This window comes from Nomascus leucogenys, chromosome 14, assembly GCF_006542625.1.
Source record: "Nomascus leucogenys isolate Asia chromosome 14, Asia_NLE_v1, whole genome shotgun sequence".
In the NCBI taxonomy this organism is placed as follows: Eukaryota; Metazoa; Chordata; class Mammalia; order Primates; family Hylobatidae; genus Nomascus; species Nomascus leucogenys.
In genome coordinates this window covers 62,793,233-62,816,714 of record NC_044394.1, presented here as the reverse complement: position 1 = coordinate 62,816,714, position 23,482 = coordinate 62,793,233, and the positions used below count along the sequence as shown (strand labels likewise).

The following is a 23,482-nucleotide window of genomic DNA, read 5'->3' as shown; positions in this document are numbered from 1 at the left end:
TTTTGCTAACTCATTATATTTAAATATGATACTGTGCTGTGCATTTCTCTCTCACTAATAAGTTCTTAGGCCCCATACAGTCAAATGAGTTCTGTTGTTCTTTGATTTTCTGATTTTTGCAATAATATCTGTGATTACTTCTCGTCTGTTCCACTGGGCAATACTCACATCTCTCACTCATGTAAGCAATGGAAATAGGAGTGACTCTGGTTACTCTGTTGAATCAGCAAAGGATAGAGATGATTTAGTGTAACTTTTATTTTACCAAGAGACAGAAAATAATAACTTACTTAAAGGCAAATGACTAGCTGATGGGCAAGCCAGAGGCACTAGGATTTCAGTTAGGAACACTGCCACCATTTTGATAGGTCAAAAATGGGGGAAGGATTATCATTGTCAGGAGCTGCTGCTCCTGCGGTTATTATTTTAGACTTTCAACTACATTTTAGTACCTTATCTCACCCTTCCAGTGTGCCAGATTTGAGCTACTACTGATTTTTCATCTCATAGGCTGAACTCTGCATTTCCAGATGAAATGTGACTGTGTACTTCAGCAGCGCCTGGTCCTCATCTATTGGGATGTCCTACAAACCACTATTCCTATCACTGATCAGAGGTTGCTTCCTGTTCACTGCATCGACCTCCTGGATTGCTTTTCTTCATCTCTAACCACTGACCTGTTTTCTCCTTAATTGTCTCACCTCCGTTTTGACTATTATCTCCAAGTTATTGCCACCTTCTAATCTTTCTGATTACATGTTACGATAATAGATTTTTCAGACCCCAGTATCCAAAATACCAATAACTAGGTTTCAACTCATCAAGGTGATCACTGACCTTGTTTATGCTTATTTTTAATAGAGCAAGTGGACTTGCTTTCATCAGACTAGTACATCTTTCTAATTCCTATAATTTTCATCATGGTAAGCCACATTTTTCCCTTTGGTACCTTCATTTATTTACTTTATAATATAGAGTCAAACCTTTGCCATGCTTTTTAAACATTGGACTAATATAGTTTGCCATTTAAAATTTTCTCTTTGTATGGTTAGTATATGTCACTCCATTATTCATGTTAGTTGAAAAGTGTAGTGCTATGTTCTGATAACTCTTATTTACTATTTGCTTTATACTAATATGTATAAAGACTGGATATACAAATGAACAATGGTCAGGGTATAAATAAAAATAGAAGTCTGACTCACAACCTGCAGCAATCAGCCAAGGAAGCCAACCTACTATCTGTTGCAACCACTCTAGGAGGTCAAGCAATACCCCCTGTTCCCCTGTTGCTAAGTATAATTAAAATAGCTTGCTTCCAGCAGGAAGTATAATGAGAATTTTTTTTCTGTATTTCTAATGCTCTATTTCTAAAAGTTTTTGATTAATTTTTCCTTGGTAGAGAGGATGGAAAACATACCTCCTAAGAAGACAATATTCAGACTATTGTAACTATATTAATTTTGTATTCTTACACATTGTAAAGACCATGTGATTCCATTTTAAGCAATTGGCTCAAAATGACCAGAACTTGATTAATAACTGATGGCTTTCCTATTTTTTGCAGCTGCTTCCCACTTAGGACCAACTGGAGAAAGCAAAATAATGCACTCTTAATCGCATATGCTTCCCCACTTCTAGTTTGACTACCTCCAGCATTCCCATGCCAACAGCCTCCAAAAAGGGCATACCTAAAACCTTCTGTTTTTTTTCTACTACAAAGCTTTCCCAACTCTCATTCTGCTTAAGTCTCTGTAAAATGCAAGTGATGATAACTGTTTCTCTTGCTATGGTAAACTCCAAAAAAAACCTGCCTTTGCTTGTTCTCATTTGGGTGGTCTTCATATATTTCCACAGTTAAAGCCATATTGTGACATATTTTAAGACAAGAAAAGGGTTAAGGGTAGTCTTTCTCTGATAGACCCAAGATGATGCTCCTTGGAGATGCCTTGAAAACCCAGGAAGCTCCCTTTGACTGGAATCACCACCATGGGTAGCAGGCATGAATTGGTTACATAAGAACCGGTTGATATTTAGGTTTCCTCAGTCACCGCTGATGTCTTACAATCTCTTTGAGCCTAATTTGCCTCATCCGAAAAGAGGAAGATAAAGAAATCTGTCTCCTGAGTCAGTTGATTGGAATAAATAAAGAAATGAATACAAAGTAACTACGATGGTGTTTCTAAATGCTCCTTTCTTTTATCCTTTAAGGGCATCTAACATTCATCATCAAAGAAAAGTTGTGGTGGACTGTCATTTCCCCAGAGGTCATTTTTCTGGTTGAGGATGAGGTATGTATATTTATTCTTGCTCTCTTTTATTCTTAATATATTAGTTAATTAATTTAATTTAATTTCAGTGAATGCTTATTATATACAAGATTCTTACTTAGATACTGGGGCCATGGAAGAAGACAAGCATGGGTCCTGCCATCTTACAATGCAAATTTAGGAAAACAAGTGATACACACAAAGTGATATGAACAGATAGAAGGGGAAATTCAAGAAGCTGTAAGACTGTTTAGAAGTAATATTTAGTTCAAAATTGCGCACTGATAGCATATGTCCAAATATGATTGAAAGAACCATATTATTGCTGGAAAATAAAAAAACATCATTATCATACAAAGAAGTTTAGGAATTGAATAATTACTAAACAATAGAAAATAGATGGGATGAAAGTGGTAGAATTATCAAAGAAAACAAGCCAAAGAGAATAGATACTAATAGATACTGAGCACCATGTACAATGTATTGTCACTTAATGCTTAATGAAGTAGATATAATTTTTTAACTTAGTCTTTTAAAGAAGTCAACAGTTCCATGGTAACATGTCTGAAGTCACACAACAGAATGGAGAAGCTGTGCTAGCAAACCAAGTAGCTTGGCTCCACAGCCCATGCTCCTAACCAGTGAATTTTGCTGGCTCCTGAGGTAAATGAAAGCAAAAATGTAAACAATTATTCTCCATGGAAAAATGCAGATTTCAAATTCTACAAACAAAAGGAGGAGGAGTTTCTTTCAAGGTTTCTACTTTGGCAATTCAGTAGGTAATTGTGCCAGTTAATAAGATAAAATCTCTGGAAGACATATGTGGATTTTGGTGGGGTGGTTTCTTGGTTTTGTTTTTGTTCTTGATCAGGAAGAGACTCTAGGGTGTTTTGGCCAATGTCTACAAAATTGAAATAATAATTTAATAATGTATAGTTTTTATTATAGTAAATATATAATCTTTGAGCTAATTATAATAACTTGCTGTTGCATTATTTATAATATGGAAAAGCTTAGTGGAGGCTATTTAAGGAAGGGCTTATTGCTATATCTAGAATAGTTTATAAGAAAAGAAGATACAGGTTTAAAAGTGTTTATTTTACTAACACTTTAGTGAATAATCAAAGTGTTGTTTCTTCTGTAAATTATGTTAGATTCTATTGTATTACCGTTGTGATATACATAGTACCTGGAATACAGTAATTGCACAATAGAACACTTAATAAATACATTTATCATAATATGTGTTCATTTAAAGAATATATAAATAGAGACCAGAAGTCAGATTTTCTAGATTCTGTTGTGTGTGTTCTCTCTGTCTTTTTCTTGAAACAGAAGATGAAATACAGCACTGGTTAAAAAACTCAAAAAACAAAAAAATACCTCTACCATCACCAAATGAACCATGTTTCTAAATTATTAGTGCAATATGAGCTGTTTAACCTTTATTCAAGTTACTGAAACTTCGCAGTAATACTTTTTAAAAAATATTGAGTAACTTTTGAAGAATTCAAAGATTTGGGGCTTTGACATCTGTACGTGTGTGTGTGTGTGTGTGTGTGTGTGACACACAAACACATACTCAAACTTACATCCTCTTGACATTTTCAAATGTCATTTTGATATATTAAATGCTATTATACAATGATAAAAAATCTGCTCCCCACCCCCAGGAAATGTACTTCAGGGAGCCTGAATAACATTTTGGCTGAAAATACTCAAGATGAGCCAAGTATAATGAAAATAGCTTGAAACTAGCAGGAAGTGTGACAGAGAATTCCTTTGCTGTGTTTCCAATGCTCTATTTTATTTTAAATTGACTATTTTTTTCCTTTGGCAGAGAGGATGGAAAACATACCTCTAAGAAGAAAATATTCAGACTGTTATAACTATATTAATTTTGTTTTCTTATACATTGTGAAGACCATGTGATTCTATTTTAAATAACCTGAAGGAAAAAACAAGTTGTATTAAGATTCTCAGTTTCTTGAGCAATGCATTTATATGGTTTGAGCTTTTTGAAATGTTATATAAGTAATGCTTAAAATCATCTCCTTTTTCCCCCTGCCAGTATTTTAGAATATCCTAAGTTGATGCTAAATTATTAAGATATTTAAGAAGTCTTCATTCTTTCCACAAATTTTCACAGGTAATATAATTTTTCCCTGACCCAGATGAAAAGCATATAAAAAACATGTTCTTTTCATAATATCTTTAACCAATATCTTTAATTGAGGGAGTAATGAAAATGAAGTAGTGAGAATGAAGTAGTTATACAAGAAAATGACACATAAGAGTCTTATCATTCAGGCTTTATCACAAAGACTGCCAGTCCTAAGTCTTTGTCTCCCACTTATGATAGTTCATTACCTGATAGGGGTCCCAGTGTAGGTAGAGGTAATTTTTAAGACAACTACAGTTAAAGGGAATATTAAAGGGGTCTAAATGTTGTCAATGTAGCTACATTTCACTTGAAGTGATACATATTCTAACTTCTATCTTCTGTTGGTTGCCATCATCTTTGTTTTCTTTAGATTTGTTTAAAATCAAGCTTTCTTTAACACCACATTGCCAAAATTTCTCAATTATCTTTAATTTATCATGAAGATTTTTTATGGGAAAATTAATATAAAGCCACCATTAGTGTGAACATTGCTTTTTAAACAAAATATGCATACTATTTCCCAGTAATGTAAAGTTAAAAATATTATTTTGGTGATTTAGAAATCTGAAGGAATGAAGCATTCTGGTGAGGTTTAAAAATGAGTCCATTTATAAATTTTCCGTCCTTATTTCTAAAACTCTTAAGAATACAAGTCATATTTCTTCTATAGTAGGTGTGTAATAAATTAAATTCAATCCTTGTAATATTAACTGAAAACCTCTAGAGATTTAAACTGAAAAATATATTCTAACTTTTTACTCTTGATAGATTAGAAATATTATAAAAAGCATTGTCAACTAATGTGCATGTGCATCCCTCCTCCAAAAGTCTGCTTTCTTATTTGCATATTTTTCTTAGGCATGAAGTACCAGTGAAGTGAAGAACTGTCAAATTCTCCTTTGTGAGGTAACAAAGGTTTTTGTTAGCTAATGCATCACAATTGTTCTTTCAGGAGAACATTTTATAGCACATAGCAGCATATTTTATAATTCAATGATAACTTGATAAGCATTGCATTGGGAAAAGCCACCCAAAGTCTTGGTGTTGGAATTAGAGTGCCTAAAGACAAAAATCACAAGCATTCTTATACACCAATAACAGACAAACAGAGAGCCAAATCATGAGTGAACTCCCATTCACAATTGCTTCAAAGGGAATAAAATACATAGGAATCCAACTTACAAGGGATGTGAAGGACCTCTTCAAGGAGAACTACAAACCACTGCTCAATGAAATAAAAGAGGATACAAACAAATGGAAGAACATTCCATGCTCATGGGTTGGGAGAATCAATATCGTGAAAATGGCCATACTGCTCAAGGTAATTTATAGATTCAATGCCATCCCCATCAAGCTACCAATGACTTTCTTCACAGAATTGGAAAAAACTACTTTAAAGTTCATATGGAACCAAAAAAGAGCCCGCATCGCCAAGTCAATCCTAACCGAAAAGAACAAAGCTGGAGACATCACGCTACCTGACTTCAAACTATACTACAAGGCTACAGTAACCAAAACAGCATGGTACTGGTACCAAAACAGAGATATAGATCAATGGAACAGAACAGAGCCCTCAGAAATAACGCCGCATATCTACAACTATCTGATCTTTGACAAACCTGACAAAAACAAGCAATGGGGAAAGGATTCCCTATTTAATAAATGGTGCTGGGAAAACTGGCTAGCCATATGTAGAAAGCTGAAACTGGATCCCTTCCTTACACCTTATACAAAAATTAATTCAAGATGGGTTAAAGACTTACATGTTACACCTAAAACCATAAAAACCCTAGAAGAAAACGTAGGCATTACCATTCAGGACATAGGCATGGGCAAGGACTTCATGTCTAAAACACCAAAAGCAATGGCAGCAAAAGCCAGAATTGACAAATGGGATCTAATTAAACTAAAGAGCATCTGCACAGCAAAAGAAACTACCATCAGAGTGAACAGGCAACCTACAGAATGGGAGAAAATTTTCACAACCTACTCATCTGACAAAGGGCTAATATCCAGAATCTACAATGAACTCAAACAAATTTACAAGAAAAAAACAAACAACCCCATCAAAAAGTGGGCGAAGGACATGAACAGACACTTTTCAAAAGAAGACATTTATGCAGCCAAAAAACACATGCAAAAATGCTCATCATCACTGGCCATCAGAGAAATGCAAATCAAAACCACAATGAGATACCATCTCATAACAGTTAGAATGGCCATCATTAAAAAGTCAGGAAACAACAGGTGCTGGAGAGGATGTGGAGAAATAGGAACACTTTTACACTGTTGGTGGGACTGTAAACTAGTTCAACCATTGTGGAAGTCAGTGTGGCGATTCCTCAGGGATCTAGAACTAGAAATACCATTTGACCCAGCCATCCCATTACTGGGTATATACCCAAAGGACTATAAATCATGCTGCTATAAAGACACATGCACACGTATGTTTACTGCGGCACTATTCACAATAGCAAAGACTTGGAACCAAGCCAAATGTCCAACAACGATAGACTGGATTAAGAAAATGTGGCACATATACACCATGGACTACTATGCAGCCATAAAAAATGATGAGTTCATGTCCTTTGTAGGGACATGGATGAAACTGGAAATCATCATTCTCAGTAAACTATCGCAAGGACAAGAAACCAAACACCACATGTTTTCACTCATAGGTGGGAATTGAACAATGAGAACACATGGACACAGGAAGGGGAACATCACACTCTGGGGACTGTTGTGGGGTGGGGGGAGGGGGGAGGGATAGCATGAGGAGATACACCTAATGCTAAATGACGGGTTAATGGGTGCATCACACCAACATGGCACATGTATACATATCTAACAAACCTGCACATTGTGCACATGTACCCTAAAACATAAAGTACAATAATAAAAAAAAAAGATAAAAATCAATTGGAAATTTGAGATTTTTCTGTGGGCAAATAAATAAAATGTGTTATCATTAAAGGTAAAGTAACTAAAGTTTATACCCTGCAGAGAAAAGATTGGTTGATTTGAAATTGGAAAATAAACAAAACTGTAATGCCAACCATACTTTTGGGCAATCAAGGACCATTAAAGCTGTCAGTGACAAAACTATGTAAATGCAAGCATTGAGGTTTTTAGTAGCCACATCCCATCAACTGCCAAATTTGGTTTAATTTGATAGGTATGAGGTCACGCAGGGATGTCAATTACCAGTCACCATCCGTCTGATTTACTTTCTGGAAAATGGAAATCTGTGTATATCATATAAGCCCAATTATAGAGAATTTTCCTAATAAACCCACATTAAAGAAAAAAATAATGAGTGAATTAATATATATGTGAATAAAAATAGGGAAGACTTCCATTCAATGAAGCAGAGCACTGAAAACCTTAACTAGCAGGGCGTCAGTATATTTATTCTTTCACTGCTTTTCTTACAAATGCAGATCAATACAAGAAAAAGGAATATATTCAGTTCTTACCGAAAACGCATGCATACACGCACACACACGACAAAACAAACAACAACAACAAAAAAGAACAAAACAAACAACAGCAGCAACAAAAGGCACCATGTTATGTAAACCAATTTGGAAATAGGCAATTTAAATTTTATTTTATTTTAGTGCCACAGTATCTTCAGTTAAGCTGATCAAATAATAAATGGAGTTAAACATAGTTGGTTTATACTGTGTATATACTGTGCTAAAATATTCCTGTAATTTAAAAGAAATACATACTTATAGAGAAAATATTTGAGTTTGATATCTGTCTTTTTAGTCATTTTTCACCCATTTGGTACATATAATTATGATCATTTCCCTAAAGGTTAAAAGTTTATATCTAATATATTACATATTTTTGCCAATATGATTTTTAGTGATCACATAATACAGATTTGTCTAAAAATACTTCAGAAAATTTACCATTTCCCATTAACTTATAATATCTTTCTGTAATGTTAACATATAACCATAAAAATACATCAAATCTAAGAAATTAACATTATGAAACTAATAAGTAAACTAGACTTTCTTTGAATTTTACAGTTTTTTCCATTAATATCGTTCTTCTGTTTTCAGGATTCAATTCGGTATTTCACATTGCATTTACTTCTGTGCCTCCTTAGTCTCATTCTACCTGTGACAGCTTCTCAGTTTTCCCTTTTATGATTTAGACACTTTTGAAAAATTGGTAAATTACTTTGTTTAATACTCCTCAGTTTGGGTTTGCTACCAGTTTGATGTTTTCTAATGATAAAATTGTGTTACACATTTTTCTTGAGAATACCACAGAAGTGATATTTTCTTTTCAGTGAGTCATATTAGGGGTTAAAAACATTAATATGCCTTATTAAATCTGAATCACTGGTTTAAGGGATAACTGCCAGGTCTCTCCACTATAAGGTTTCTATTTTACTTGAGGATGGTGCAAATATGCTGTGCTTTCACTTTGGTATCTACTATTGAACCTTGCTTGCAAAAATTATTACTGTGGTATTTTAAGGAGATTCTCTATTTCCTTCATTTTTGTACATTTATTAATCACTTATGGTTAGTGCTTTTTGAGACTATTTTAAAAAATATCTGCCTTTCCCAAGCTCATGAATGAATTATCCTCTGTCATCTTCAGTGAACTTTATTGTCTAATTATCTATACTCAGACCTATGTTTAAATGTATAATTAATTTTTGTGTATGGGATGAGATATGGGTGAAAACTTTTTGTATGTAAATCCAATTTACCCAACACTATTGATTAGGAAGCTTATTATTTCCCTATTGTATTGCAGTGGCACCTTTGTCATAAAATAACTTTGAGTGTATGTGTAGGCCTATTTATGAACTGTACTCTGTTCCCTTTATAAATGTGTTTATCCTTAACCTATACTCTACTGTCTTAAATACTGCCTACTGTCTTAAATACCGTGGCTTTATACAGATTCATGATATTTTGTATTGTAAGTTCTCCAATATTGTTCTTTTCCAAATATGTCTTGGGTATTTTAGATGTGATGCATTCCCACGTCTACTTGAGAAGCAACTTCCCAATTACTAATAAAACTTGCAGGGATGTTGATTGGGATTTTGAGGAATTTATATATCTTCTTTACAATATTGAATTCTTCAATTCATAAACATGTTACTAACTTCCATTTACTGAAGATACCTTCACATTTTCTCAATAGTGACAGAGCTTCCAGTGCTGAGGTATTTTATGTCTTTCATATTGATGATTTTTTTTTTGCTGTTGCAAATGGTATCATATTTATAATTTCATATTCTAACAGCTTGTTGGTGTTGTACAGAAATAATTTGTCCTTTTATTGTATATTGGCCTTAAATCTTGCAACCTTCCTAACTCAATTTTTATAGTTTCCTTGTAGATCCTTCTGCAGTTTTTTCAATTTTGTTTTCCCTGTATAAAAATTATTTTATACCGAGAAGTTGTATATTGTCCCTGTATATTTTCTTGTTTTATTTTTTTCTTTCATTATTGCTTTGGTAGTAATTTCGGTAAAATATAACTAGAAATAGTGATACAGGATTTCTTTACCTCATTCCAAATTTCAGAGGGAAGTTTTCACTTTTTCTGTAAATGATATTTGCTGCAACCATTTGGTTATTGTTATATAACTTCTTCGGCATAATAATGTTCCTGTTTTTTAGCTGGCTGAGAGAGTTTGATTTTTATATAAATAGTTGTTAAATTTTGTAAGAGCTTAGTCTGCATCCATTGAAGTATATAAAGTTTTTCTTTTTTTGTAAATTTGGAAAATTACATTGGCTGTTTTTTAAATGTTAAATAACCTTTATAGTCCAAGATTAAACCCAGTTTTGTCATGATGGATACATTTTTTTGTCATATATATTTTTTATTTGCCAACTTAGCACTTATATTTTGCATCTATGCTGATAAGAGGTATTGTCTGCACTTCTTTTTTCCTTTTAATGTCTCTGTAAGCTTTCAATTATCATGGTTTTGCTTACTTCATAGAATTAGTTGATAAATGTTTCTTCTTTTTCCATTCTTTGGAACATGTGTGTAAAATTGATATTATTTCTTTCTTAAATGTTTGAGAAAATTTGCCAGTCAAGGTTATTTAATTTGGAGATTTATTTATGGGAAGGTTTTTAGTTATAGATTCAATTATTTTAATTAAATATAAAACTATTAAGATTTTCCACTTGTTTTGCATTAATTCGGTTAACTTTAATTATAATATCCTTAAGATCAGTAGTGATTTTGCCTGTATCATTCTTAATATTGGTAAGTTGTACCTTCCTTGTACTTAATTAACTTTTCTAGAGTTTAACCTAATAGTCTTTTCAAAAACTAACATTCAGGTTATGCTAGCTCTCTTTTGTTTCTCTATGGATTTTAGGGTAGTTTTTTCTAGTTCTGTGAAGAATGATGGTGGTATTTCGATGGGAATTGCAGTGAATTTGTAGATTGCTTTTAACAATATGGTCATTGTCACAATATTGATTCTACCCATCCATGAGCATGTGATGTGTTTCCATTTGTTTTTTGTCATCTATGATTTCTTCCAGTAGTGTTTTGTAGTTTTCCTTGTAGAGGTCTTTTACCTCCTTGGTTAGGTATATTTCTAAGTATTTTAATTTTTTTTTTTTTTTTGCAGCTGTTGTAAAAGGGGTTGAGTTCTTGATTTGATTATCAGCTTGGTTGTTTTTAGTATATAGCAGAGCTACTGATTTGTGTGCATTAATTTTGTATCCTGAAACTTTCCTGAATTCATTTATCAGTTATAGGAGCATTTTGGAGGAGTCTTTAGGGTTTTCTAGTTATACGATCATATCATCAGCAGTGAGAGTTTGACTTCCTCTTTACTGATTTGGATGCCCTTTATTTTTTTCTCTCGTCTGATTGCTCTGGCTAGGACTTCCAGTACTGTGTTGAATAGAAGTGGTGAGAGTGGGAATCCTTGTCTTGTTCCAGTTTTTAGAGGGAAAGATTTCAACTTTTCCCTGTTCAGTATTATGTTGGCTGTGGGTTTGTCATAGATGGCTTGTATTACATTAAGGTATGTTCCTTGTATGCTGATTTTGCTGAGGATTTTAATTATTAAAGGATGCTAGGTTTTGTCAAATGTTTTTCTGCATCTATTGTGATGATCATGTGATTTTTGTTTTAAATTCTGTTTATGTGGTTTATCACATGTATTGACTTGCACATGTTAAACCATCCCTGCATTCCTAGTATGAAGCCCACTTAATCATGGTGCATATATGTTTATGTGTTGTGTGTGTATGTATGTATGCATATGTGTGTGTATATATGTGTGTATATATAAAAATACATACCTCTGCTCTTTTACTTTGCTTTGTTTTTAATCAATATTTTTTCTCTTGCTTCAGTTTGGATATATTGTATAGCCTTATCTTTCATGTCACTAAAACTTTTCTCATTAATGTCCACTTGACTAATAAACACATACTGAGTTCTCAAATTCAGGATTGTATTTCTTGTTCTAGAATTTCATAGAAAAAAATCCATTTTTCCCAGTACTAATTCTATTTCTTTAGTGAAATATTCAACCTCATAATCTATTTTGTTGAATACATTAAGTGTTTAATTCTGAAGGCACCTAATGTATTATGACTGACCATCATTACTTAGGGAGTCCATTGATATATGAATAAGTCATGCATTTGCCATTGTTTGGATGATGTGTTTAAGTAATGCATTATTGTTTTTTCTGGAATCAAAGACATTTTTTATTTGAAATTTTTAGTAACTATAAAATTTTAAAGAAAAGTGGAGTATAAAATATTAAAGTAATTTAAGAGATTACTAAGTCTGTGAAGGCTGGGGTCCACCTACCTATTTTCCAGTTTATAAAATATTGATTTGTTGAAGTAGAGATAGAGCTAGTGAAAAATATTGAAGTAGTAATTGTTACAGATTGGCCTCATGGGCTTTATATCTTACTCAAGTGATTAATGCATGTTAATTTCAGATAGTGAAGCTCTCCAAGTCATTTGAAACTGAATGTATTATTGAGTGAGAATAAGTATGACTTGGTCATTAAAATTAGACAAGCAGCACTAACCTTAAACTCAGACAGAGAATAAAGTACATTTGATTGTAATGGTATAGGTCTATAGCTTGTAAAATAAAAAAAGCTCGTTTTTCTCTCCACTGCTATGAAAGATAGTGTTGACTAATTTGACTATATTCCATTTAAAATAAGTCAAAACCTTTTGTTACATGATTAGGCATAGGGGAGACAGTCCCAGGAGGTATGTTAGTGACTTTAAATTTATGGTAAAGTAACTATTATTAGACCCATACTCAAAGGCAGGTTTGAATCTAAGTCGTATTGTGAGGATAGTATCATAGGCAAACTTCTCTTCATAATTCCTCATTGTTATTACCACCTGTAATTTATATTAAGTTTAGATGTATATGCTCAGTTCTTCTGAAACAATGTAAAGGAAACTAAAAATTGGTATCCAAACATTAGCAACATACATAGGAAGTTTGAAATGAAGAACAAGGTCTTAGTCTTGGCCTGGCCATATTAGTATTACTTATGCATTTAACAGAGTTTAGCTTCAATAGATAATAGTTACATAAGCTGTATACCTATCATGTATACAAATTTAGACTCAATATTTAGGCAGCTATATCATCTTTTCTCAAATATGATTTGTTTTCCTGGAGTATTCTTGCTACTTATCTACACAATTTCTCTGCATTTCTAACTCACCAAATCACCCATTTTCTTTTTTCCCTCCTCTTTCACAATTTTCTTCCCTTCCTCTCAGATAATCTCCTCTGGCAATACATGTTTATCTAATTATGTTCTTGTTTGAGAAATCCCAGAGGCTAACCTTGAAACAAACCAGGCATGGAGCCCCTGTAGAATCCTCCCACTTCTAGGGAGTTGGCAACACTTAGTCCACAACCATTGGGTGGATGTCAAGATATCATCAACCAGACCTCTAGACGGGTGATTGCCCAAGATAGCCATTGGAACAAAGACACACATACCCTGCACCTCGTATCATTCCTGCATGTCTCCCATACCAACTTTCTCTTTAAAAACCCTGTGGTGAAATTTAAAATGTAAGATAGTGCTTCATACTTTTTATTTTCTTTTTAGTTTTTGTGGGTACTTTAGAATGCTAGTTCATCATCTCTCAGTTTTCTTGCTCTCTGAATAAACCTGCTTTTCCTCCCACCAACTCCTCTCTCTCATGTCTGGCTTTTGAGCAGCAAGCAGTTGAGCCTGGGTTTCATTACAATAGGATTAATAAATTGAGTTGGAGTAACATTCTCTGGAATTCAGACCTGTTTCAGTCATCAACATGGAAATTGGTTGACCTTTGAGAATTCATTTTATTCACCTTGTTAATGATAAAAAACTAGAGAGATGAATAGTATATATTTCTTCATTTTATCAAAAGAGCATATTACGTTGATGTAATTCTTTCAAATCTTATTCGATGTCAACTAGATGCTTTCTATATATTTAACAATGTTTTCCTAAGGTACTTGAAATAAATTACAAGAAAATAAAATTTAAGTGCAATATCCCATTCCTTTGAAAGATAACTTTAGAAAATAATCAAGGAACTTAATATTTGTTTTGTTTTGTTTGTTTTTCCTGTAAGAGAAATGGAGGAAAGATCTGGACTGAAGGAAAAGTGATTCTGTCTTTTTGCAAATGTTTCTATCATTTTATAGAAAAACATGAATCTTTTATTATCAAAATTTTAAAAGTCAGTTTTTTACTAAGACAGACATACAAATTTTTGTATGTATATATTTTCAGCATAGTATTCAAGATACTTGCAATATTCTGGCTACATAATTACAGCTTAACTCTAACTGGAATGTATATTCATCATTTATCAATGTATTGAAGTAGTGCACTATTTTAATGGGCCATTCATTTTTATATTGTACAATGACAATTTTAAATGCAAATACAAGAGCATTGAATGCATATGCAGAATGACCATTATACAATTTGTGTTTCATAGCCTGCACATGCATATGCATTTTGTCCTTATCAGAACTGTAGAAATATTGAACAATACTAACTTGACTGTTTTTATTTCATTTCTTTTTAAAAAACTGTTTTACTAAGATATAATTCACATATCATACAATTCACTGATGTAAAGTGTACAATCCAATGGTTTTCAGTTTGTTCACAGAGTTGTGCAACCATCATCACAATTGAATTTAGAATATTTTCATCACCCAAAAGGCAAACTCTACTACCATTATTAGCCATCTCCTGATTCTCTCCTTCCCTCGCATTGATCACCTCCTCTCCACTTCTCAGCCCTTGATACACTCAACACTTTCTACTTAGGCATGCTGATGAGTAAGGAAGGACTAAAATAAAAAGGAAGCTATGGTTGGACTAACTTTCCCTTTCATTCATGTTAACATTTTCAGCATAAATGGTTGGTTAATGCAGAGCAATAACATGAGAAGGAAAGGATATAATATTGATCATTCATTTTTTTAAAGAATGTCATTACCTTATTTCTGTGTTAGAAGACAGTTCTAAAAGCATAACATGAAAGCATAACATAAAAGCATGACATCTCAGTGCTGTCAGCATCTCTGATTACTCATTATAAATATAATGGACTTACTTTGTACCTGCTTTGAGTCTTCCTAAACTTCCACAGATTATAGTTCTACTGGAACTCTGTAGTCACAGGGCGTCACAGATGCTGTATGAGAAGGGGGTTAAGGAGATGCAACAGGCATGCATTTTGCACATATCTCTTCTGTTCACATGTATGTTCTACTGTCTTACTGGACTTCACTTATAAAATATAAGTTCAAAATAAAATTATTTAGAATTTCAAGATGATGACAGTACACTGCTAAATCAATATAGGAACCTTCTGAGCAAGGAAACTTGTGCAACTGCATAGGTCACAGTCCTATGAACTTGTCCTGCCTATCTCATATCATCAGTGCAAGTCTCTATTGGTATGCATAGATCTATATATAGTCCTATCTATAAATATGACTATTAGGATATACATATATAGATCTATAAATAGTCCTATTTATAGATAGTTCTACCTACCTATCTATAAATAAGACTATAGATCTATATATAGTATATGACTATATATAGATCTATATATAATTAAGACTATTTATAGATCTATATCAATCTTTATCTGGCACATATCGATGTGCCAGAGGGACTTCATTAACATGACTCAAGTCTTTTCACCTTTACTAAATTGATTTTTTCTCCAGTATTTGATAACTTAATGAAGAACACCATCCTCACTTCAAGTATTGACTTAGAAATCTACAGCTAGTCAGCCGGGCGCGGTGGCTCATGCCTGTAATCCCAGCACCTTGGGAGGCCAAGGCAGGTGGATCATTTGAGGTCAGGAGTTCAAGACCAGCCTGGCCAATATCGTGAAACCCAGTCTCTACTAAAAATACAAAAATTAGCCGGGTACGGTGGTGTGTGCCTGTAATTCCAGCTACTCGGGAGGCAGAGACAGGAGAATTGCAGGAGAATTGCTTGAACCCGGTAGGCGGAGGTTGCAGTGAGCTGAGGTCATGCCACTGCACTCCAGCCTGGGCGACAGGGCAAGATTCTGTCTCAAAAAAAAAAAAAAAAAAAAAACTGGAGCTAGTTCAAAATGATCTTTTGACTCCTGCTTCCTCACCACCCACATCTAATCACTTGCCAAGTTCTTTCCATTCTCCCTTTCAAATATTTCTAAATCTGAAAACTTTGCTCTATCCCCTTAGCTCCTGCCTTAATAATATAAAGATTTCAGTTAAAATCTTCATATTATGTCAAATAGAAGTTCTTTAAGAGCTGCACTAATTCTTCCCTAAAGACCTCTTACACAATTTCCTTAACCAGTGTTTTTCCCTGCCGGTCTATTTTTCATTAGGAACCAATTTTCTTTCTAGAAATAGTATCATGTCATCTGCTTAAAACTACAATACCTCTCCATTGTATTTAGGAAAACATCCAAACTTCTTCACGTGGCTTCCAAAGTCATTTCGCTCATGCAGACATTTCCAGTTTCATTTCTTACTACTGTTTCTCACTCAGATTCTAAGCTGTAGCTATCCCTACTAACTCTTATTTTTAGAAAATACCACTTTTCTGTCTCTTGTCCTTCTTACACCCCTTTCTCCCTCCCTTTCTTGTTATATCCTTCCATCCTCTCTTTCCTCTTTCTTAAGTATGTACTAAATGCAAGCTGTTCTTTTTTACTTGAATGCATTTTTTTCCACCATCTTAACTCCTGACTTCTCTATTCCTTCTTCATGTCTCGGAGATATCTATTTAACTGTTTGTCAAAGATACATTCTTTACCTCTAAATCTGGTACGCTACTTTATTGCAATACTACTCACTTCATTTACACCATGTTTCATACTGTATTATACTTCTCTTTTTGCCTGGAATCCCAGGAATGTGTTAACTTCTTAAGGAGAGGCTTGACCTATTGTGCACAACATTGATTGTCCAGCATCTAACACAGTGTCTGACATACTGTAAGTTTTCAATAAATTGTATTAATGAATAACTGTATTGCATGCACTTTTTTTTTTTTTTTTTTTTTTTTTTTTTTTTTTTGAGACGGAGTGTTGCTGTCGCCCAGGGTGGAGTGCAGTGGCTCCATCATGGCTCACTGCAAGCTCCGCCTCCCGGCTTCACGCCATTCTCCTGCCTCAGCCTCCTGAGTAGCTGGGACTACAGGCGCCCGGCACCACGCCCGGCTAATTTTTTGTATTTTTTTAAGTAGAGACGGGGTTTCACCATGCTAGCCAGGATGGTCTCGATCTCCTGACCTCGTGATCCGCTCGCCTTGGCCTCCCTAAGTGCTGGGATTACAGGCATGAGCCACCGCGCCCGGCCTACACTTACATTTTTAGTAGAATATCTGCAAATGCTGCTTTAGAGATTAACAACTGGATATAATTTAAAACTAAATGGCATTGTACTAATCTATGCACCATTAGCTCTGTCTTTTATTTTGATTCTGATATACGAGCTTCTTAACAACTCTTTGCTATTTGAAATGTTTTGGTTGTGTTTCTGAAAATATTTGTGGTATTAAACACTCAGAAGGCTATTTTCAAGATAAATTTTTATTACATTAATTTTATTATTGATCAGGTATGTTTGGTGTTTTATGTTGTGATGTAACTTATAAGTAAGTCTACCAATGCCTATTCCTTTTTTTAGAGGGCACTGGAAATAATGTTTTCAAAAATTACAACAACAGTTTACCTCTACATACTGCACTCTATGACAATGTTCATGTTATCAAGGAAAGAGCAAGCGCATAAAGTTTTTCAAGATGTACGATGGGAAAATTGGAAGTCAGCTTTGATAATAGTGTAATAAAAATTCTTGGCAAAAATTTTTATATTTTTGTAAAATAGAAGTTCTGTAAGAGTTCCAAGTTTCATTTCTATTCAAGTCTGCCATTTTTTCCTAAAATGAAAGATTCCAATTTAATGATTTTTTATAAAGTACAATCTGGAGGTGAGAGAATATGCATTTATAAAGTTAAAGAGAGAACTTTTCAAAAATAGTTATGGTTCTTAAACTCAATTTGAATCTTTAACACTTTCTCCTATAGTTAAAGAAAATGAACTTATTTAAGAGTATGTTTAAGATTAATATTATACTTCATCCTCATTTCTTAGAATTTGAAATAATACAGAATTTTATATATTATTCAATTTAGCTTTATATCAAATAAGATTCCAGACTTCTTATTCCAAGTTTGAAAGCTCATAGGGCAGTCTGTTAAAATTCTATTAACAACTTATATTTTGGCATTTAAAACTGACATAATTTCAACAGCTTGGGATTTTTAATGTTTCCATATGAAATGATATCTAAAAATTTCATATAGTTCAAAATATCGATGATTTCATCGTGCTTGATTAACATTAACGTAATTGCTTTAAGAGGCAAAAAAATCATTTTCTTTGATTTCATTTTATTAAGACAGATGGGTGGCAAATGGCCATTCAACATATAATTCTTTTTGTTAACATTTCATCTTTAAGGGTATAATAGATAAAAACGGGGCACACTAAGTTAAGAACTACAGTCCCTTCTCATCTCTCTGATCCTATTATCTCCCTTTCAGCTTTCCTTCATAAGTTCTTTCTGCCTTTGCCCTTTCAAGGGAAGAAAGTCTTTGATTTTCCATAGCATCTTGTCTCTATAGGTAGTATTTGTAACCTCTTTGTACCTCACTAAGACTTCCAGTCGTTTCATTTTCACATAAATGAAAAGGGCTAAACTCTTCTCCTTTAGGAGCCAAAGGCATCCAAACACAATTTTCTGCATCCTCTTTTATTCCATCCATTATCTAACAATTTCTGGTCTTTTGTTCATAAAGTATATGAGCTCGCATTTATCAAGTTCCTCATTCTGTCTTCATTCCACACTAATTTCTGGTACCATTCTGGGCAAATCACAGTCTAGTATCTAAGAACTTAATTGCATATTTCCTTCAATGTCTCAGTTCTGAAGACATATTAATCACCCCTTTCCTTAGCTTTTCTGTGGACAATTTCTTTACCAAGAATTGTAATAACTTAAAATATGAAACCATAGTATATGATACTTTATTCAAAAATTTTTTCTTTATAACTCTTAAGCCCAGCAAATTGCTTTCTCCAACATTAATTGTCAGATAATTGTATACCATACAATTTCATATAGAATATAGTGTCACCACTAAGATCTCTTTAATTCCTTATTCTGAATATGCAAACCACAATCTGAAATGACAAACATTCTTCTCTGCTTTCCCCAATCACAATCATAGAGCATGTCAATTATACATTTATTATCTTTTTCTTTGGATGTCATCCTGTCCCGTGTCTAGGTTTTTGGACATTAATTATCACTTTTTTTCTTATGGTCCCCTCTTGTCTCTACTAACTCTCTTCCTTCAACATATACATTGATCAAATAATAATTCTTTCTTGATTTATTTATTCATCAAATAAAAATTGAGTATCTACTAAATGCTCATTATTGTTACAGGTGCTTGAGATACAGCAGTGAAAACATCAGACATAAATCTTTTCTCACATGAAGTTAGATTTTAGTGGAATCCTGAGTCTCCCTACAGCTACCACTCTATATGTTAATTGTCTACTGCTGAGTGACAAGTTACCACAATTAAGGGCTTAAAATAACACATAGTTTCTGCAGGTCTGAAAACTAGGTAGGCTTGACTGGTGTCCTACAAGGACAAAATCGAGGTATTGATGGGACTGGGCTATTATCTAGAGATTTTGTTGAGTAATCTGCCTTCAAACTCATTGGATTGTGTGCTGAATTCAGTTTCTTGCCTCTGTAGGACTGAACTCTCCATTTCCTTGCTTGCTTTCATCTGGGAGCTGTCCATAGCTTCGGCAGTCTACCTTTCTTAGGATGTGTCTCCCACAAGCTTCAAAACCACCAACAGTGGGTAGAATCTCCCTCATGCTTTAAATCTCTGATTAATTTTCTGCTCCCAGCTAGAGAAGGCATTCTGCTCTTAGGGCTCATGTGATTGGATTAATACACCCAGACAATCTGGCTATTTTAAAGTCAACTGTTCCATATACGATAATCATGAGAGCAATACATCATCATAGTCATAGGTTCTAGATATTAAGGCATGGGATATTGAACTGGATGGGAAGTGCACTTTCAGTATTCTGCCTGTCACACTCCATATTTTTGCTATTTTTTTCTTAATTATGCTTGTTATTATTGTGGTTAAAAATATTATTATTGTGGTTACAAAAATATAACATGAGATCTCCCATCTTAACAAAATTTTAAGTGTACAGTAGAGTATTCTATACTATTGAGAGACAGGACTAGCTGGATTTCCTAGGCCAACTAAAAATTCCTAAGCCTAGCTGGGGAAGGTGATCGCACTCACCTTTAAACACAGGGCTTGTAACTCAGCTCACACCCGACCAATCAGGTAGTAAAGAGAGCTCACTAAAATACCAATTAGGCTAAAAGCAGGAGGTAAAGAAATAATCAAATCATCTATCACCTGAGAGCACAGGGGGAGGCAGTGATTGGGATATAAACCCCTGGCATTTGAGCTGGTGGTGGCAACCCCTTTGGGTCCCCTCCCATATTATGGGAGCTTTGTTTTCACTCTATTAAATCTTGCAACTGCACACTCTTCTGGTCTGTGTTTGTTCCGGCTCGAGCTGAGCTTTCACTTGCCGTCAACCACTGCTGAACGCCGCCATCACAGACCCCCCACTGACTTCCACCCCTCTGGATCTGGCAGGGTGTCCACTGCACTTCTGATCCAGCAAGGCGCCCATTGCTGCTCCCGATCGGGCTAGAGGCTCGCCATTGTTCCTGCACAGCTAAGTGCCTGGGTTTGTCCTAATCGAGCTGAACACTAGTCGCTGGGTTCCACGGTTCTCTTTGGTCACCCACTGCTTCTAATAGAGCTATAACACTCACCGCACAGCCCAAGGATCCATTCCTTGGAATCCGTGAGGCCAAGAACCCAAGGTCAGAGAACAAAAGACTTGCCCCCATCTTGAGAGTGGGGCAAGAGCAAAGACCTGCCAGTAACACGATAATCACAACTCTATAAAAGACATCTCTAAACTTTGCCATCCTGACAACCACCATTCTACTTTCTGTTTCAAGAGTCTGACTACTTTAGAAACCTCATATAAATGGGATCATGAAGTATTTGTCCTTTATTAACTGGCTTACTTCACTTAACGTTATGTCCTCAAGGTTAATACAGTTGTGTCATATGACATGATTTCCTTCTTTTTACATTTGAATAATACCTCATTGTCTATATAAATCACATTTTCTTTATTCATTCATCTCTCAAAGGGCATTTAGGTGTTTCTACCATTTAGCGTTTCTGAGTAATGCTGCTATGAACGTAGGAGTGCAAATATCTCTTTGAGAGCCTGATTTCAATTATTTTGGATAAATACCCAGAAGTGGAATTGCTGGATCACATGGTTATTATATTTTTATTTTTTTGAGAAACCTCTATACTGTTTTCCATAGTAGCTGCTCAATTTTACATTCTCAGTAACTACACAAGGGATTTAATTTCCTCACATCCTTGCCAATATTTATCCTTTGTTTTTTCATAGTAACCATCCTAACAGGTTTGAGGTGATTATATCACTGTGGTTTCAATTTGCATTTCCTTTTATTCCTAGTTTGTTGAGTGTTTTTTTCTTTTTATCATAAGGAACAGGGTTGAATTTTGTGAAATGCTTTTTGTGCATCTATTGAGGTGATTATGTAATTTTCTCTTTGTTCCTTTATTCTGTTAAATGTGATGTATTACATTGATTGATCTTTCTGTTGAACCATCCTTGTATATCTTAGAAATCAATCCCATTTCATCATGGCGTATGATTCTTTTAACATGCCATTACATTCAGTTTATTAGTATTTTGTTGAGAAATTTGGAACCTGTATTCATCAGGGATATTGGCCTGGAGTTTTCTTTTCTGGTAGGGTCTTTTTCTGGATTTGTTATCAGGATAAATGCAGGATTATTTTTGGAATGCTAGAAAATCTTTACTATTGGCCTTACTCTGTCTACCCCCATACACAGAGTTCATAAATTCCCTGTTCTGAAATGAGACTAAGTCACACATGACACTAAAAACAACATATAAAAATATTGCTGGTGTTACCTTATTTATTTTTCAGATTTTTTTCTGCTCCTAGGGTTCTGCCAGAAATGTCAATCTGCCCACTTTCTAAAAAATTTATCCAATTTGTTAGCATTAAAATTATGCACTGAATACAATGGCAATCAAATACAATACAATTTTTTAGGGGGGGTGCTGCCACAAAGGGATAACAATTTCAATCTAGAAAACAATAAAAGTTTCAAGGAAAAAAACAAAGGAAAGAATAATAGTAGGTGTGGACTTATTCATTAGATACTAAAATTTAAAGGTACAGAAGTTAAAATAGGGAAACATTAATAAACAAAATAAGAAATCCAGAAAATTTGAAAATATTTTAAAATATATTTGACATACATGAAAATATAAATATATATTTCACATGTATTTGAAATCTCAGAGTAGAAATATATAATCCACAACTGTAGTTGGAAACTTGAAATGCTTCTCTAAGTTTTCAACAGAATAATAAATTTTAAAATCCTCAAGAAGATAGAATAGCTAAGCAGTATCATAAACCGAATGGATATAATTGGCATTGATAGGACACTCTACCAACTGACAGTAGAATAGACATTATTTTCAAGTTGGCATGAAATCATTCGTTAGTATTAATCATTATCTTATAAAAGATAATGAAACCTTATGTAAAACAATTGAAAGCACACAAGGATGTTCCTTGATCATAATGAAATCAAATATAACTGGAAAATGTGCAAATATTTGGAGATCTAAAAATATACTTCGAAGTTACTTAAAAGCTTAAATAGGAAATCTCGATAGATATTAGACAATATTTTGAACTGAACAAAAATTAAAATACAACATCAAAAACAGTGCTAAGAAGGAAGTTTATTAGAATAAATGCTAATATTAGAAAACAAGAAAGTCTCAAATCTAAAATCAAAGCTTTTCTAAAGATACTTGAAAAATTAGAAACAGTAATTCTAAAGAAATCAGAAGAAAAGAAATAATAAAAATAAGAGCAGAGAGCAATGAAACTAATAGCAGAAGACACACACACACAAAATGAATAAAACTACATAAAGATGGTTAATGGGAAAAATAACAAAATTTATAAACTTCTAACTAGTCTGATAAAGAAAAAAATGATGGAAGACATCAATTTTTGTCAATATTAGAAATAAAACAGTGAATACTACTACAGACCATGCAAAGGTTAAAAAATTAATAAGAAGATACTGGAAGAAAACTCTATGAACAAAAATATTTACAACTCAGATGACATGGACCAACTTCTTGAAAAAGTGTCTTCATCCCTTCTGTTGCTATCACTGAATTCCTGAGACGAATTAATTTATAAAGAAAATATTTCTTACAGTT

General features: G+C 33.8%; 1 long non-coding RNA gene across 1 annotated transcript; it reads right to left on the bottom strand.

The window, feature by feature from the left end:
• LOC115838410 lies at positions 1-22,207 on the bottom strand. The gene is made up of 4 exons (XR_004033437.1): positions 22,142-22,207; positions 15,068-15,148; positions 4,129-4,218; positions 1-215 (listed from the first exon to the last, which is right to left on the bottom strand). It is a non-coding gene; the product is annotated as an uncharacterized LOC115838410 (long non-coding RNA).
• Positions 22,208-23,482: the final 1,275 nt, after the last annotated feature.